This window comes from Triticum urartu, chromosome 3 (assembly GCF_003073215.2).
Source record: "Triticum urartu cultivar G1812 chromosome 3, Tu2.1, whole genome shotgun sequence".
Taxonomy (NCBI): Eukaryota; Viridiplantae; Streptophyta; class Magnoliopsida; order Poales; family Poaceae; genus Triticum; species Triticum urartu.
Genome location: NC_053024.1, coordinates 36,127,721 through 36,141,448, shown reverse-complemented (window position 1 = coordinate 36,141,448; position 13,728 = coordinate 36,127,721). Strand labels below are relative to the sequence as shown.

The window sequence follows — 13,728 nt, the reverse complement described above, 5'->3', positions numbered from 1 at the left end:
ATACCACTGACTTCTTTCAGCTTGTTGGACAATCGTTATCAACTTTTAAGGCTCCTTTGATTCGCAGGATTCCCAAAATATAGGAATAGGAAAAACATAGGATTCTAATGTCATGGCCATATGAACCCTACAGGGTTTTTGTTTGCTTGATTGCTTCACAAGAAAAATGAAAGATATTTTTTCAAGATATTAGAGTTGATGGTAAATTTTCTATGGATTGTCGTACAAGAGAATCCTTAGGAAAAATTCATGTAGAATTCAATCCTACTAATCAAACGAGCAACTAGTAAAAATTCCTAAGAATTCCAATACTTCAAAATTTCCTATGGAAATCCTTTGAATCAATGAGGCCTGTAAGATATTGGTAGATTAAGATAATCATTTGTAGTTAAATCAATAGAAACATAGAAGTGTTGAAGCAAATTCAAGATAGTAGGCTACATTCAGATGGACCAAAATATGTTGATTATTACAAAATATGCAAATCGAAAGGCATTTGGGAGTTGAGAGTTGAGACAACACCTCACAAGCGACCACTTTGGTTGGTTAAACTGTCAAACGCCTGTCTTTGTTGTGAAACTTCAAATATCATCAGTGCCTTCATTGTTAGACTCACTTGGCTTCCATGTGGATAATGCATAGACTATCCTTCCCTTCCATCCCAACACTAGGAATTGGTCTTCTTCGTCCACAAAAAGGTCTTTGTGATAAATCCGTCTCACAATATGTTGTATTCCTTTAACAATGGTTGGATCCAATGGAAGCTGCTCAAACATGGCCCTAAGGCTTCGTACCTTCCATTTCTTGTAACTCTCGGGCCTCTCAATCCTTTCTGATCCTTCACATGCAATGACATTGAGAATTTCATATTTGTATATATCCCTCTCTAGGATCAATCTTGTCTCGTTATCTCGTGGAGTCGTTTTATCAAGCATATCAAACAATGAAGCATAGTGGTGCATGACTTCTTTAAAACGTGATAAAAAGAAGGGGCTGTCGTAAGATCCGTTAACAACTCCATGTATGAAAACTTTTGGCCTTATCATCCTTATGGTATTGAGCACTCTGTTCCTTGCGCTGTTGATGGATATTGTCTCATCAGCAATATTCTTCATTCGATTTATGCAATTAACTACGAGCACTTCACCTTTGTTAATGTTCAAATCTTCAATGGAGATGGATTCCCATTTTGATGAGATCTGCCGGTATTCAAGAGGTACTTTGAACATGCCGGCATATTCAACTAATCGCAGCTCTGTGTTGTTCTTCCTGCCATCTGGCCGGAAACCTGGCATGGGCAATTCTATACCTGTAATCCGAAGTTTAGGCGGCCCACCTTCTCTATCTGCTAATTGTTTCAATAATGATGGCCATTGAAAACCAAAGCAAATGCCAAAATCAATAATGTGCACTTGTGATTTTCCCTTTGAGACATCAAGGATGGTTTTGTTCGAGAAATAATATGATGATCTCAAGTAATGAGATACTGTGAAACAAAGATGGAATAGCTTTAGAATATATGCTGCACTCCTTGGTGTAGTGATGAAGTTCCGGTTTATCTGACTCCCATTTCCAGACAATCTTATCTCCAGGCAATCTGCTAGGTAGAACGCTAGCCTCTGGGTATCATCCCCACTTGGTGAGGAATGATGTCTTATGCTTTTAAGTATGTCACTTGCTAAGCTATGGTTGTTAACAGATACTGCTTGTGCGCAATGGATAAGGAGAGTTCTGAGATCCACTACCTCTTTCTTCTTTCGTGCTTTACCTCTCGTCGTTTCCCTAGATGGTTTTCTTCCATGGTCTTTATGTGCATGCTTGGTGGATGTATCTGCCATGGTTCGTTGCGAAATAATACCTTCATCTACGGGCTTCTGGTCAGAGCAAAGTAGAACCTTGTCGAACGCCTCATTTCGCGTCGGCTCATCGGAGGAAAAAGCAATCTGCTTGTTTCTCCTTCCTTCTAACAAATCAAGCTCTTCTATACCTGGATAAACTTTTCGACCTCGAACTTCAAATGATGCATCCTTCATTGTGTCTCTGTCATTCATATGAGGTGAATGATAATCTCGGCTAGGCTTTTTGGCAATTGAAAGGCCATTGATGTTCAAACCAATTTCCATTCTTTCAGCACCCAGAGGGAATTGTTTTGCCTCTCCAACAATTGCGGATAAAGTCCATGGAGCCTGAGATCTTTGTGAGTTTTCATTGGGGTGATAATCATCTGAGGTGACATAAACAGAGCAATTGCTGCATAATTGTCCATTAAGCCTACTGCCATTGCCATTTAGGTTCTCTACGCGACCACATCCACAAAGTGGTAGTAAGTCAGGCAAAACTGGATACTTTTGTGCAAGAAGTTCATAGAAGGGCTCCTCCATGGTTCTAATGGCAGTCTCGCCATGAGGTGCTCTGACCTTGTCATCAATGTCCTGCATCAACATCTCTTCTATGTAGCTGAGAGTTACATCAGAGTCGGTCCTTGGGTGCTCCGCCACACTGGTTTGGCGCCAACCAGCTGATGTGTCATCACAGCTGACATTGCAGAATTGGGGACCAATCTTGTTGGAAACAATTGACACTGCAGGACAGTAGCTCATAGGGTTTGGTGGATGCAAAAGAAACTCTGAATCATTGTACTTGGCAGTGCTTGACTCGATGGGGTCCTGAGAACTATAGGCGCCGCAGCAAGCCGTGTTTGCCAGGATGCCGTGAAAATCAGCCGAGCTGGGCTTGTCACTGGTACCCATGATTGATTTTGTGATACACTCATTCATATGATCTTTGCAGTGTGTCTGGTTGCACTTTGCTCCACATTTTCCTGAATTAAATGCAGTGTGAACAGTTGACTAAGTATTTGAACAGCAGAATAACAAATGGAGGAAAAATACATGAAATATTCCTCTAGCGCATCAAGCCGAAATGAATATGAGAGACATTATGTGGTCATGTGTTTCATGCTTTTGGAGTAATCAGCACGTGGTCTGTTTGTATCGGTTTTCTCCCAGTTTTCCGTTTATTAATTGGGCAATTCCCTTTTGTTTAATAATCGGCGAGGCAATTCCGTTTTGTAAAAATAAGAGTATGAAGGACATTGACATCCTTCCTGGTATTCATTGCAGTGATACCAATTTTCTTTAACCAACACCTGGCTTGAAATTTGCTATCACCCACCCCACCTGAATATATTACTCAAAAGTGCCATTTCTGGTGGGTGGTAGCAAATTTTCAGAACTTTAACAGGTTGTACACATACAGGTCACTATATTAGAAATCACAGTATCTTCAGTTCATGGCTATGGGAAAAAAATTGTGAGCAGACATCATGCCTAGCTACTTAAGTTTTCTCAGATAATGGACATGTCAAAAGACAGGTCGGTGAAAAATGAGAAGATAGACTCACCATTGATTATAATTCCTGCAGGGGGGTCACATAAAATTCCGCAGACGCTAGAATTCGCAGGGCTGGCTGATATTGTAGACCATAGATGAAATAGCAAGCCAAGGGGTGCGTCTGTCTGTCGGCGGAGAAAAGAAGAGCAGCTTGATATAGTATTTCAGTTGTGCTGAAACTGGCTAAGCCATACTATTTGGGTTGTGCTGAGGGAAGCAAGAAGAAGGGCATGCCTGCCCGTTTTATGGAGCCGCTGCTGAGTTTGCCTGTTCCAAATTTAAGCTAGCAGGCGGCACTTCGGAGGCTAATGACGTGATGGACGGTGTCATCAGACGCCAATTAGGAGTGAAGGAAGGAGATTTGTTTATTGCAGTTGTGGAAGCTGGAGCCTTTGGATCCTCAGCGAGGTCTTTGTCTCTTTAGGTCCTCTTGGCTCGACTTGTGCTAAAAATAGTTATGTACGGCTCCTATGCACATAATTTCAAGGGCTTGTTGTCGTGTGCAACTGTCGTCCGAGGGTTGTCGCCCATCCTCGTCGCGTTCGGACCTCGGACTGGGTCATCCCTCGGCGCCCTTCCACTGGCTTCCGCGCTGCAGATCAGATCACAGCTTGATTTTGGCATGGGTTTGAAGGAGAAGCAAGGCACATGTGCAGAGAAGAGTACTTGATGAGCACTGTTGCTTGCTTGTGCTCATGGATGGGTTTCTTAACATTTTTGCTCGATCGGTGAAATCAAACATACCACGTTATGTTTTTTTTTTGAGACAAACATACCACGTTATGTGATATATATATTGCATAGGGTACAGTATTGTATATAAACGAGTTTGGGCTATTTTATTTTTGTGAAACAGAGTTTGGGCTGTTTCTGTTGTAAACAAAATTACTCAAAATGTATGTGCACTGTTTGAGCAGAATTTGTAATTTGTTTTTTTTGTACAGAACTCCTCGGATGTTATTTGACCACCAAATTTTGCAAGCATCCATAACATTTGTTCATAATCATTCCCACAAAGTTTTAGATTTTCTTCAAAATATTTCGCTATGTTTTCTTGCGTGGGTGCACCGAGCTAGGGTTCAGCCACTATACTTTCCCTTATTTTTATCGTAGTATGTGCTTATATTGTTGCTCGGTGGACTCCAACATATCACATTTCTAGCGTCTGTGGAATTTTATGTGATCCCCTGCACATAGCAACAATATAGTAGCAGATAGTATTTCCCTCAGTTAAAAACTAAGGTTATCGAATCAATAGGAGACACCACACAGATAACATCAACAACACCTGCACACACACTTATGGTTTTAAGGTTGGATTCTTTCACATTTTAACTACGTACTGGATTGTAAGACTTTTCGTAGAGATTTTATAGAAGGGTTTAGCAAACTTTCTTCTTGGATTGTCCATGCAAAGTATGCCTCGGTTCAGAGGCTAGGAGGGATCTGTTGAATGAATGTACATGACTTCGTGAATGTCTGTACGTAGCATGATTTTAACCTTCATAAGTAATGCAAGTGAAGCTATTCATTCCATTACACAGAGATATACATTGGTGACTGGTTGTTATTAACAGTAAGGAAAAAAATTCATTATCTTGATTCTCTTAGTGCCATGGACTGCTGTACTGAGAGAATATTGATAAGCTTAATTGATGTCTCTGAAATATAGCACTATTGGCTGAAGTTACGTCTTTGAATGAAGTGCCATTTTTCTACGACAGACAGAAGTTTGTCTTGGAGCAGATCTAACCTTGTTCCACTCATGATGCACGAACATGTTAGTGAAAGTTTGAAGCGACACTGCCTGGTTGTTTCTTGCATTATCTACCTATTTGGTAAGTTTTAACAGCTTTCGTTCATTGCACCGCTGTTTCTTAGTACTAATTTGGACCATGTTGTAACGTTCATGCTTTTTGAAACGCATGTACTCAAACATAGCAAGTGCAGTCTGTTCATGGTTTCAGTGTTAGATGTATATGTTTCTATGCGAGTCATGCACACTGAAGTACTTCAGTTTATACATTGCATTCAGGGTTTGGTTCGTACTTGTGATAACTAAATGGTACCATTTAGTAAAATATTGTGGTCCATAGAATTGATACATAGCTTATGGTTTATTTTTTCCAGTAACTGATCTATCTCTTCATTCATAATGTCGTGTGCTTCTATTTGTGCAGGTATCCTAATCTTTACTATTTTCTCCATGATACAGTTTCTTACCTATATATTGTTGTGTTCAGTGGTATGTGGTCCACCATATATGTGGAAGGAAGAGGCCAGTGCCCAGGGGCAATCACCAGGGTGTTACCCAGCTCAAGTTCTAGAGGAACAAGCGTCTGTTGTCAAAGAAAGAACTGGGTGCAAGCTAGATGATCTTCGTGTGCGCAACTCCTACTGGGCTAATGAGGTATATACTTGTTAATTACTAAAATATGTGAAAATAACTGGTAATTCTTGTTTTGTTACTCACTAATTCTCTGCTTGCCCATTTTTATTGTAATGTAGGACTCTACCTACGGGTACTTTGAGGTCACCCTTCTTGAAGTTGCACACAATTGCAATGTTGTCTGCAACGACCCAACTGGCCCTGTAAGTCTGTGCGCAAGCACCGTGAGCTTCGTGGTCTTACCTCAGCTGGAAAGAAGTTCCATGGTCTTCATGGCAAGGGTCGCCGCCACCACAAGAACATGCCCTCAAGGAGAGCCACCTGGAAGCGCAACCAGACCGTCTCTCATCATCAAGGGGTCTTATTCTTGTGGGAGTCCCACACATTTTGCAGGTTTAGGAGTCATTGGTCACATTGTTGATATACGCATTTTTTTTTTCCATGTAGAGGGCAGAGCAAGCTCATGGTAGTAGTAAAAAGTGGACTACTCTATTTATTACTGATCTATGTGTGTTATTCACATTATGACAGATGAACTGAATGTTACTTTTTTTTCATATTATTGTATCTTTCATTATTTACGATGTCACATGATTAACTTACCAAGCAGGAAATTAACAACATTATCTGGAAAATTAAAATATATCCATTGATTTCAGTTGTAGCTTTTGCTAATTATACAAGTTAGATACGTCGGAGTGCCTCCCTTAGTATGCTCTATGTTTCAATGATGTACCTATAAATAAAAGACAGTCCTACTATCAAACAAGTATTGCGGATATCCAATTCGGTGCCCAGGCTCATCTGCTCCTGCTCAGAGAAAAAATCAAAACAAATATTAGAAAAATTCAAAAAAATCCATTTTTTTGTGTGATAGATATTTGTCGTGTGAGGTCCGCTCCAAATTTCAACTTATTTGGACATCTGAGTAGCTCTCGGCAAAAAAGACAAATCGGGTCAGAACAGTGCATGAACAGTAAATATTTTTACAGATCCCGATTTTGTCTTTTTGGCCGAGAGCTGCTCAAATGCTCAAATGAGTTGAAATTTGAAGCGGACCTCACGCGTCAAATTATCTACCATCCAAAAAAACTTTGTAATTTTTTGAATTTTTCTAGTATTTGTTTTGATTTTTTTCTGAGCATGGGTGCAGATGAGCTCGGGAGCCAAAACTCCGCTCTTATGGTAGTGCTGATCATGTATGTAAAAATAAGTTTGCTACGGGCTCACAACCACAAGTTATGTAAGACTAAGTCTAAAGTAAGCTTCTTTTATTTTAAAAATAACTATTGCTCTAAGTAGAGGCCTTGTTGGGCGCTGGGACAGAGTGATAGAGAAGATAGGGTCGCTACCCCCCCCCCCCCCCCCCCCCCCCCCCCCCTCCCCCCCAGCCCAGCTAACATTCGTGGGCCGGATAATCTATTTTTGAAATAATTATTCACGTTCTTTTATGCATTATAGAACATCCAACAAAACAGCAACACAAGAAAAAACTTGGTACCGTTGCTATATGCTATAGGATAAAAAATATTCACTATCATGGTAACGATTCATTTGCAAAGTTAAGCAAAGATGTAAATACAGGTGCTTGAGCTTGCCACCAATGTTAACTTTAGTGCCTGAACTTGAAAAATACATCGAACTGGTTCTAAAACTTGGCACGAACGTGCAAATACAGGGCTAATCATGTCGGTAGACATAAAGTGCGTCGACGTGACATCGTATACGGCTGACGTGGCGTGGGGCCTAGTTGTGCTATGAAACAGAAATACTTGAGTACTATATGACTCTATGACTACTGGGCCCGCCTGTCAGTAATTAGTGAGAAAATTAACATAAAATGTACTGACGTCATCGAATCTGAGACCTTACGTCCACCAAACATGTTTGGATGAAAACGTAGGCTTCTCATGCTTAATGTATTTGAACCAAAAGCTCTTATATACATAAATGGGTTGCAGCCACTGGCCCATTTTCCACACGTTATTTTTCTAAATGTAAAAAGTATGTCAGTAATAATCATAATAATAAAATCTAGATTCGAATATTCACGTGTTATTAATAATTACCTCATGCTACACAAATATCCGTGTGCACACAAAATAAAATATATAGAGGTATGTAATAAAATAAGTTACTTAAAAACGTTCCTGTAATTTTGAGAGATATTAACTTATTATTTCGAAAATGATATTTTAAATATAATTTCATGGATGTTAAAATAGTTTTTCTAAATAATAATATTTTTCTAAAAATAGTATTTTATAAATAATAACTTAATATTTCTAAAAATTACAGGAATATTTTTTAGTAAGTTATTTTATTGTATATGGCATACCTCTATATATTTACTTTGTGTGCACACAGGTATTTGTGTGGCATGAAGTAATTTATAATAACACACGAATATTTGAACATTCCTTTTATTATTATGGTTATTATTTACGTACTTTTTACGTCCTTTTAAAAAACCTAACGTGTGCAAAATGGGCCACTGGCTGCAGCCCATTTATGGACACAATAGTTTTCGTTAAAATACATGAAGCTTACGGCCTTCCACTATGTAGGCTAAAACCGGTGCCAAATTTGCTATTTGACATTTGGTACTGGTGCTCTACATTGTCCAGCTCGGTGCCAAGTAAAACTTTCTAGGCATCGATGCTTCTTTTCTTAAAAAAAAAGGCATCGATGCTTCTACTTGCTTTGGTGCTAAATTTGTTGAGCCAGTAAAGTAAGCATGTCACTGTCCTTTTTTACAAGAACCAACAGCCAAAGACACTGGTCGTTCGGTAATTTATTACTAGTTTATATGTGCATGTGCCTGAGCTAGCGTCGATGCCAAATCTCCTACACTGTGTGACCGGTGCTAAAAAAAGTTCAACTGGCATCTGCATGTACGTGGCTCGCTTTTCCCAAATGTGGCATCGAGCACATAGTGGAGGGCCTAAGGGGCGAATGTTGCCATTAAAACTTGTTCGATGTATAGGATAGCGCGAGTAGCGCGCAAGCTTCAGGCTGCTAGTTCGATTCCCTTCACGCTCACTTTTCATGTTATTTTTGCTAGGCACTGACAGGGGGGCCTAGTCGGCGAGCCCACTAGTCATAGAGACGCATAGTATTCAAGTAATTATGTTTCTTGTAAAAAAAGTAATTCTGTTCCGTAGCTATAACTGTGCCCCATGCCATGTCAGTGCTACATTAGCCATATTACGGTGCCATGTCGATGCACTTTACGTCTATGGATAAGATAAGCACCGTATTTGTATGTTCGTATCAAGTTTTAAAACCAGTCACTTTAAGTTTACGGATAAGATTAGCACTGTATTTGCATGTTCGTGCCAAGTTTTAGAACCAGTTTAGCGTATTTTTGAAGTTCAGACACTAAAGTGAACATCCGTAGCAAGTTGAAGCACCACAGGTGTATTTACCTCTTAAGCAAAATACTTGCATTTAGTTCTTGGTTTGAATTGGATATCAGCCGTGGGAAAGTGTGATAATCCATTTAACACACATGTGAAGAGGGCCACCAATCATTCTCCATTAAAAGAAAAGACGAGGTAAAATGAGTAGTGAAATTTGAATGGCCGAGGGGAGCCATGGGGAAATCTACCATGATCGGACAGCCAAGAAGCGCCCAATCCGGGAGTGGGTTGTGGTGTTGGGTTGCCAACCCCCCTTAGTTTTTCATCTAAAAGGGTATGAATTGGTACCCTAAGTGGCTGCTAAAATATAATTTTACCAAAAAAACAACATTTTAAAAATACTCCAGATTTGAATTTGATTGTAACCAAAGATTACCAAAAAATGCAAATATTTTCAATGCGCACATGGTTTCGAAATGGGACTTTGCGCCAAATGGCACAATGGGTCATCTAATAAAAATGAAAGCTAAGGAAGGAGAGGTACTAGCTAGCTAGTGATGTGATCTCAGAGGTTACTAATCTGCGCAAAGCCACCTTTACCTTGATGGCCACCCCACTGCTTTAGCTCATACTATAAGGCATACATAGTATAGGGCGTGTTTGGTTCCCTGGGTCGCACCTGGCTCACATCCGACATGCAAATTCAAGCGTGTTTGGTTTCTTGCGCAGCCTCCTCAGCCTGGCCTGACAGATGCAATAGGTGCTTACTTTTTTTTTTCTAATTCACACACACACACACGAAGTATAGATAAATGCCATGGTATTGTGATGTGTGTTTATTAGGATCATCATGTAAAAAGATTGACTTTTTTATAAGGATTGCAAGGCTAAGATGACTTACCAGGATCTGGTTACCCCTTTTTTGACAGAACCTTGGGGCAAATATGAAGGAATTATGCTCTAGAGGCAATAATAAAGTTGTTATTTATATTTCCTTACACCGTGATAAATGTTTGTTATTCATGCTAGAATTGTATTAACCGGAAACTTAGTACATGTGTGAATACATAGACAAACAAAGTGTCACTAGTATGCATCTACTTGACTAGCTCGTTGAATCAAAGATGGTTAAGTTTCCTAGCCATAGACATGAGTTGTCATTTGATTAACGGGATCACATCATTAGAGAATGATGTGATTGACTTGACCCATTCCGTTAGCTTAGCACTTGATCGTTTAGTATATTGCTATTGCTTTCTTCATGACTTATACATGTTCCTATGACTATGAGATTATGCAACTCCCGAATACCGAAGGAACACTTAGTGTGCTACCAAACGTCACAACGTAACTGGGTGATTATAAAGGTGCTCTACAGGTGTCTCCGATGGTACTTGTTGAGTTGGCATAGATCGAGATTAGGATTTGTCACTCCGATTGTCGGAGAGGTATCTCTGGGCCCTCTCGGTAATGCACATCACTATAAGCCTTACAAGCAATGTAACTAATGAGTTAGTTGCGGGACGATACATTACGGAACGAGTAAAGAGACTTGCCAGTAACGAGATTGAACTAGGTATTGAGATATCGACGATCGAATCTCGGGCAAGTAACATACCAATGACAAAGGGAACAATGTATGTTGTTATGCGATTTGACTGATAAAGATCTTCGTAGAATATGTGGGAGCCAATATGAACATCCAGGTTCCACTATTGGTTATTGACCGGAGACGTGTCTCGGTCATGTCTACATAGTTCTCGAACCCGTAGGGTCCGCACGCTTAACGATCGGTGACGATCGGTATTATGAGTTTATGTGTTTTGATGTACCGAAGATAGTTCGCAATCCCGGATGTGATCACAGACATGACAAGGAGTCTCGAAATGGTCGAAACATAAATATTGATATATTGGACGGCTATATTTGGACACCGGAAGTGTTCCGGGTGATTTCGGAGAAAACCGGAGTGCTGGAGGGTTACCGGACCCCCCCCCCCAGGGGGGGGAAGTAATGGGCCACATGGGCCTTAGTGGGGAGAGAGAGGGCCGGCCAGGGCAGGCCGCACGTCCCCTCCCCCTCTGGTACGAATTGGACTAGGGAAGGGGGGGCGGCGCCCCCCTTTCCTTCTCCCTCTTCTCCTTCCTCACTACAAGAAATATGTCAACTTATGACCTTCTGTCAGTGACCCTCGAAGAATTGGTCATAAATCTATGACCATTTTAGACCAATTAGTCAAAAGCTGTTCAGGGGGCTCCAAACCCTAAACCATTGCGACCATTTTGGTTAGAAAGGTCGTAATTTCCTTACACGAAATGGTCACAAAGCAAACAGTGCTAGTCCGCTGCCTTATTTCTAGCTGATCATGACCAATATAGATGGTCATAGCCTTGTAGATTATGGTGGGTTGTGATGACTAGGCGCCATCTCATCAGTTTTGCCTATGTGTCATGTCCATGTGGCAGTTTTTGCCCTAGGTTGTGAAGCAACCTATATTTCTATCATTCCCAAAATTCCCAAAAAAATCTCATAAATTCTTTGGGTCATATCTTCATCAAATATGTAATAATCCTTCCTTGCCTAGTTCAAAACTAATTCAACAATATTCATTTTCCTATTATGTTCACAACAACACTTTATGAAGGAAATGCTATTTATATATTCTTGATTGCCCTAGGCATTTTTGGGCACTCTTTCCTATCCAAATCATTACCGCATGACAAAATTCAGCTCCATTTGCCTAGCAAATCTTCCTCGGCAAATTTCCAAAGTTTTTGTCCACCTAGAAGCATTGTGAAGGAAGTACCTTTTTTATATCTCTAAATGACATGAGAGTTATACAGTTCCTTCATATGCCCAAATTATCACCCTCCTCCAAATTGCAGCTCAGTCAAATTATCTATGTGAGCCCAGGTTCAATTTATATTTTATGGACAAATTGGCATGTTGCAAAGCAAGTGTTATATAGACCCCTCCTATTACCCTCAAACTTTTCGGGCACTCTTCCATACCCAAATCATTGCCACATGATAATATTCAGCTCAATTTTCGTAGTAAATCTTTCTCGGGAAATTTCCAAAGTTTCTACCTCGAGAGAAGCTTTGTGAAGTAAGTACTAGCTAGGCTTACCCAAATGATCTGAAAATTTACCAGCGCATGACCATACCTAAGTAACTTACCTACACCAATTTTGAGCTCATTTCATTCATCCAATCTCTCTCACTAGTTTTCCCAAGTTTCTGTCCATAGAAGAGCATTGTAAAGGAAGTACTACTTTGGCATGTACAAATGGTATCAATTTTCTACAATGCTTTCCTATGCCCAAATAACCATCCTCCACAAAATTTCAGCTCAATCCATTCACTATTTTGAGCCCAGCTTCAACATTCATATTTTTGTCCAACGTGGTAGTTTGCAAAGCAAGTACCACCTAGGATCCTCCTTTTGAGTTAAAAATTTGTGAAGACATTCTCCTTAGTAGATGATCATCCTCAGCCAAAACTCACGCCCATTGGCCATGTGCATTTCCCGTACCGCTAATCAAACACTTGTCTGCTAATTCATGTTTGAGCATCGATCGGTCTCCTCGTGAGAATCTTATGTTGTAATTTTCTTCCTAGCACCAACCTGGGGAGTGCCCAACCCACTAGACATGCCTAGGCCACCCAGAACACATGGAAACATTACGGTCACGCGGTGACCACGCGACGGGCATGCGAGTTTACGCGCTCTAGAGTTGGGGCCCTCGGCCACCGCCCAAACCTCGACGTATCGCCACCAAACCATGTATTTATGATTAAATAGGTCCTTATGTAACTAGAAATGATTTTTGGAAAAAATAAATAGCAAACTATGAGGCAGCTGCAGTTCAAATTTGACCCGCTTCCAACTGAATCGGCGGAAATTTTTCTTTTTCACGAGAGGTGGATCAAAGATTTTTACACCCAACCATTTTGTCAATTGTGCATTAAATATGGCCTAGTATTTTATAAAAATGATTTGGTCCAATTTTGCAACAATTATTTGGTAGTTCCTTCACAAAAAAAACCTCCTTTCAGGCACTCGAAAAATGGAAAAATGGTTTTTTTGTCCAACGAAAATGAAAACTTCCTTAGGCAACATTGTTTTCCATTCCAATATGCACCCTTGTGCACAATATGAGATTATTTGAACAAACTATGCCATGAATGTGGCCATAAGATTGATCATTCGGCTTGAAAGCCATGAATCTTCACACATGATAGCTCATTTCTGAGAACACTTTTTTAAAATAATTATCGTCTTACAAGTTTTTTATTTTCTTGGAAACTTGGTCATATATAATGACACAATGCGAAGGTTTTCCAAATTTTTGATTTTTTTTGAATTTTTTATCCCCGTTTTAAAATGTGGTCAAAACGGCGGGCTTGACCGTTCCTAGCAAGCGGTTGAACCTTGGAATTTTTTGGTGTTTCTCTGATTAAATAGATACTTATGTACCTAGAAATGATTTTTGAAAAAAATAAAGAGATAACTACGAGGCAGCTATAGTTTAAATTTGACCCGCTTCCAGCTGAATCGACGGGAATTTGTCTTTTTCATGAG

General features: G+C 40.0%; 1 pseudogene; it reads left to right on the top strand.

Annotated features, from left to right (window-relative positions):
• The first annotated feature begins 5,389 nt into the window (after positions 1 to 5,389).
• Positions 5,390 to 6,322, top strand: LOC125546573 (annotated as a pseudogene).
• Positions 6,323 to 13,728: the final 7,406 nt, after the last annotated feature.